Source organism: Argopecten irradians, chromosome 7 (assembly GCF_041381155.1).
Source record: "Argopecten irradians isolate NY chromosome 7, Ai_NY, whole genome shotgun sequence".
NCBI lineage: Eukaryota > Metazoa > Mollusca > Bivalvia > Pectinida > Pectinidae > Argopecten > Argopecten irradians.
Window position 1 is genome coordinate 24926483 of NC_091140.1, and position 6684 is coordinate 24933166.

The window sequence follows — 6684 nt, forward strand, 5'->3', positions numbered from 1 at the left end:
TGCCTGTCGGCGATCTTGTTGTCCAATCAGTTACAAAAATATGTACATACATTGTGTGTATAGCTAAGCACCTAAGAATATTTCTTTCGACACTTTGTGTGAAACAAACGATAGTAAACTTATTTTTTCTGTCAGGTATCATTCTAGTAGATTTCAGATTGCAATATGCAAAACTATGCACCAAAAACGAACCTACATATACAGTTTGAATAGGATATCTTCTGGACATTTGAGAAAAAGGTGCATATACAAGTGCCCTAAAATATCGATGATAAGCCACGGCTTATATTCTTTTTTTGGTAGAAAATCCCAGGCTTATTTTCAAAACTGGCTTATTTTTGAGCCCATCTTATTTTCGAAGTCATTTGTCTTGAATGGAGTCGTAGGCTTACTTACAAGACCGGTTTACTTTCGAAACCTTCCATCGTTGCACGTACATAAGAATACTCATGATCACTTAATTCATGTATAACGCACGTCCTCTATATTTGTAATAAATGTGCACATGCTCGGCAAAAATACTCCGTTTTATGTTTGTGTTTGTACCAAGTTCTTTGCATGATTAAGATTGACAGTTCATATATCACAACAAAAAATAAATTTGGGACAAGGAAGTAATTCCAACCGTGTGGACAAAACAAAATTGTCAAATTTTCGAGGCGATCTGCCCCTTTATCAAGACATACAGAACGAACACGATTACATAATAGGATAAGAACAGTAATGCGGGACAAAGTAGACAAATATTAAACTATACAGCACAATGGAGCGCAATTTACCCTTCGGCAAGTGGCAGCCGAAGGCCGGATCTACAAAAATGTATCCATGCTGTTCGTCAGAACGCTAAAATATGAGCGATGACTGGAAAGCGTGCCACGAGTGACGTCAAATGTGTGGCGAAATTTATTTATGGTGCTCATTGGTATAGGATGCAAATTTAGTCGCCTATCTCCTCGGTGTGTTTGCAAAGAAGCAAAGCCCAAAATTTAGTCGCCTTTACTGGGTTACTGGGCAGCATATGTAAAGGATCAAAAACGCGTAGAACAGAACGGGAAAATGCTGGCAGAAGGGATAATTAATTGAAAAGCAAGTGATCATTTGATGTCAATTTGTATATTTAACGTTCGTTAATGCCTTTGGGATAGCGGGTCTGTAGATTCCGTCTTTGCATATTACAGAGTTAGCTCCCTTGCGGGTAGGTATCGATTGTTACGTCATTACTTTGTGAGCGCAATTTACGTCGTTTTCTCCGAAACGTATGACGTTACGCTCGCAAACACATGACGTCACAATCAATACCTACCCGCAAGTGCAGATAACTCTGTAATATGCAAATTCGGAATAGGTAATCCAGAATATCTCTCTCGATCGACGCTTGGTTTGTGTCAAACAAAAGAAATATGTATACATAATTAAATAAATCTATTATTTGATCAGCAATCAGAATTTTATTCATACACTACACAGAACATTATGGGAATTTTATATCATATATAGGCGGCTTATATTAGGATAATTTTCCTGCAAGTAATCCAAGGCTTACTTTCAAGTGCAGCCTATTTTCAAAGCCGGCATATGTTAAAGATACATTTGACTGTAAGAAATCCAAGGCTTACTTTCAAGACCGGCTTATTTTCAACTCAGGCTTATTGTCGAGATTTAGGGCATGGCAAATAAACAGGGATCTTAAGTGTCGTTATATGGCAAAATGGCGTCCAAAGCTCCATTTTGAGTTTTTTAACATAAATCACTAAGAAATCACTAATATCTCTTATTGACTCCAGTTACTTAAGGATGTACTCCTCTAAGATGTCAAAATTTTCTTGTATTAAACTTTTTTTTCTTATATAGAATTTTGGAAAGAGGAGTTCATACAATAAAAGAAAACGGAAGAAAAAACATATGTCCGTGTACTCGTTTTTGAGCTATTGTCACTCAAAGATACCGAGTTGAAAAAATATCGGATTTTATGGGAATTTTGCCGTTTTGACTATATACACAAGATATTAAGGCCATAATTTCCTAATGAGGTGTTTGATATGTATGGATGTTTGGAGAATTTATTGTCCAGTAGTCTTCATTAGAAATATACCAGTTTTGATTAATTAGACTAATATTTTTTCTCGGAATAACAACATATGCTACCCCTACCCCTTAATTTTGAGCTACAAAATGCACAGTTTTTAGCCTTTTTGCCAAATCTTACCCTTTATAGAAAACGTTCTGGTATTAAACTTTTGTTAATATTTTGCATATCAACAGGGAAAGAGTTGTTTTTTCTAAATCAGGCAGAAAAATGGGGGGTCCGTGTGCTTATTTTTGCCCCATTTGAATATTTGTTATTTTTCAGTATTTTAGAGTAAAAAATAAAAGTGCTCAAATTACCATTAAATGTAAAAATAATGTGACAAAAGTGATTCATTTCACACATTAATGCTCAATATTTTAATTTCCATGAACCAAGTAAAGATTTACAGCAAAAATTAGCTCGATACAGCTAAAAATACTGGCGCAGTGATGATTTAAGTAAAATCAATTTCAGTAAAAAATGGTAAAACTGTGACTCTACTCAAAGCGAAAAAAGACACAATTTCAAAATGGCTGCCAAATGAACCATTTCTTAAAATCCCCATATAAAAAAATCTACTAAAAATAGAAATGTAATTTTTGACAATATTTGCAACTGGCAACATGCTACAGATATTGATAGATTGTATTTAAAAATCTCATAACTTTTTTGATCTATGTCGAAACGAGACTTCAACGGGACTGAAACCTCAGAGGAATACATCCTTAGAATACATTTCATCCTATTTAAGGCATCGCGGTTCAGAACGACGATATGTTTATTATATGTGAAATTGCAGTTCGTAATAACATTTGTTTGATAGACAGAATAATGTAAAATAAGATATAAACCCACATTTGCCTGTTTTGTTGTAAGTGTAGGGCCGATCATTTTATTTTAGCCTATGCAACCATCGTTATGCGTAGTCTTGGAACCACCATATTGGGTATAAGATGTGTTTAAATCGGTATTAAATTGGTACGTGATGCAGATATTTCGAAACGTTGTGTCGTTTTGTGTCATACAATACAAGTTACATCACATTGAATAAACGATTTTTGTAACGCATACTTTTATGATTTTCAAATAGGTTTGTATTAAACGGCAGATCAAATGATCAATGATATGATTTAGGCCAACTATAACACATGTGCCATGATGTGTGGTTTTCTGTGTATATTGCACCATGAATTAAGTCTTTCCATTTGAAAAAAGGAACGCACTGTTGGTTTATGATATCTTACTTTAAAACACTTGGACAGAAGTTATTCAAATTATGCATTGAGCTACATCTGTCCAGTGTAAATATAAATCATTGTCTGTGATACTCAATGTAAATGTCGAGGTCAGACCGTGATCGGGACGTAGTGAACGAATATGTGGTGTATTGCATGCATTCCACTTCGTGGTGAGAGAGACACACACATAGAACTGTGTGATTGAGTACAGATATGTAATTTAAAGAACTGTTCATCTTACGGTTACTTTTACGTTTATGTGGAGATATAATGAATGACAAATTAATGATTAAGTAGCGCACGTCTCCTTAAATAACTGCATTTTCCTTTTATAAATGACTAATGAACATCAGTCCACCATGAGTGAAGTCGATAGGGGCCTATTCACTTCCTTGTTAATCTATGGAAATTCTAAATGTGATGTATACGTACCAAGGCTTTATGACTCATACGAGTCAGTTTTGTTGGGCATCTCACAGTCATTACGAAATTAGATGACCTAATTATATTTCATTATTTTTCTCTCATTCATTCATGAACGAAATATGCTGAATTTAAGCATTATTCTTGATATCCTTTGAGTTAAGGAAGTCATAGACAAAACTAGAAGGATATTCTTCATAGACGTGATGCATCTATAATTCGCTTCTACGAAAAAGAATGTCCACCCGCTTTTGTCTATGACTTAATAAACCCAAAAGAAATAGAAAATGATGGTTATAATTTAATTTTAATTTAATTCAATGACGTAATAATTATATATATTTAAACTTATATTTACAATAAAACAAATTCAGTTGTGGCGCATTGATATCTTGTCAATAGTTTAGTTTGACCAATGACTGTGTCATTTTTTTAAAGTTTTAGCGAAAACGTTATATAGCACCATTATCATTGGGGTGTCAATTATGTCAAAATTAATATTGTCATCGACAATGGTCACCGAATGTATTGATGACGTCATTGTGCAGCGCATGTGAACTATCCTCCAGTACACATGAGATAACTCTGCGTGGATTATTGGAGCAAATATACAAAATAATGAACAGGGAAGTTAGAATAGAGACTGATATTGAGGATAGACATTCATGCGCATGCTACTTTTGTTTGGATCAGGAAACGGTTAAGAAATGCCTCTTTTTAACACTTTATACACTAATGTCGTTTGTGACTGGACAACAATGACCATCAAATTGTATTCAGTAAGGCGAAATGATCGAATAACCCAAACAATGAACCAACTATTCATGAATCATGTAAAAATATGAAAAAAGCCGAAAATTAAACACGTCTTTCCGTTTCCAGCTAGTTTAAGTAAATAATACATATGCACTGTTCCATTGTATAGTGACAGTGCACTTCATAGGCATGCCATTTTGTTCCGTGAGAACCATGCAGGAGCCCGTTATTGTTTACAACACGAATACGTGACTCCATGTCATTTGTTCACATTCAATTGACATTTTATCGATGTTTAGTTACGACTTAAGTTATAACTTAGTTATATGTATGGATGATTCCAACAATGAAACCTAACAGCCACACCTAGATTCATTGTTTGTTGGACCTATTTACAAGTTATTTTACATGATTCTGCCAATCAAAACTACCAGTTCCACATTAATTTAACCAAAGCCTCGAACCGAACTAAGGTATTTTTCTTTACTATGAATCAATAGTTGTATTTAACAAACTGTTCCCAGTAAACATGTCCGACATTTGAGAGACTAAAATCATTCTATCACTGAAACGCAATATCTATAAAAGTTTTCCACGAAACATTCGATAGACATGAGGGATTTCTCACTCATGATTGATTCCTGATGCGGGGCTTTGGACGTCAATTTTTGTTCGCATACCAAATTACATGTTCAAATACCAAGATACGTTCAGAAACGTTCTTTCTACCTCATCGGTGATATCTGCACTTCCGGTGATGGTGAGATCTATCTGTCTTACCCAGGGCAAGACAGCCTGGACAATCCATATCACCCTTGACCAGGAACTCTTCACGTGCGTGCTAAATTTTGAACTTATGATATTCGCATATTTTGTTGATGTTTACCTGGTAAAAAGACTATTATAAATAGTTTTGATACAATATGTGTTAATATTTCTTTGACTTCGAATATTTCTTGTTTATCCCAGTGAAACAAATTTCAATAAGTTTTTTGAAAAAGTAAAATAAAAGAATTAAGACTATACAATTAGTAAATAAACATATGTCTTTTTTTAAATCGTGTATGTTTTAAACATTTGTTGGGGAAATTACAAGGCGCCCCGGCATACAGCTTTTAACTCATAATAAAAAATGTTACATACGTATCAATAATATATGTGTTAAATCTATATCTCACAATGAAGAAAGATTGTACTATGGGCAGATTAAATGAGACTTGAAAATTATTTTTATTTATCATAATGCTTACCTAAGACGATAAAAAAGAGTGACTTTAGTTTTCAATCTATATTCCTGTTTAATATACATACATTTTTATTTTTATATAATGATACTATTAACTATTTAGGTGAGGTAACTCCCTGTAAAGTAATAATAGATAAATATGTTTATTTGTGCAAACTTGTGTACCCTTCAGTGGTTGACTAAAGGTCTTTGGACTTTATAACCTGTACCTGTTTAATTTAATTAATATTACCACAATATATACTATAAAGTATATTTAGAATAATACCACTACTATTTTAGTAAACGTAATAAAATTAATAAACAAATAAGTTCAATTACAAAACCATTCTTCATCAGCGAGTTACTCCCCTTTACTTTCGGTGTATATCTCTGTTTGGCCAGTCTAGTATCTATGTAGAGTAGTATTAAAAAGACATTTGGCTCCCGCATCTTCTGTAAATGTCTTCAATAAGGTATATGTATGTCTTGAATTAACAATGTTTGTCCTCCATAAAACAATTCACTGGTGATTTTCGTCTCACAATCATTATAACAATAAATAGTTAATAATATCATTATATGAGAATAAATTCCACAAGTTAAAAGCCATTTCGGCAAGACATGCACCTAAGTCCCATCAAATGAGCTGGCTAGATCGAAGTGTTATTGTCAAAATCATGCCAACAAATATATTTTACATCTGTATTTTAACAGGAGCTGCCAGGGATGGTGCACCCTGAGGTCACCTTCCCGAACAATATTGTCCTTACACAGGAGGGTTTGCGCCCAGCATACAAAATATAAATGATTCAAATGCTATTGCAGAATTAGTATTTAGTTGAGAAGGAAAAAAATAGGTAAAATCTTCAAAGGAACATCTTTATTTTCTGATTATGTTGAATGTACATTTTGTAACAGCTATAATGATATAAGTACAATTAAAAGGACACAACGTTTTGAAATATGAAAAA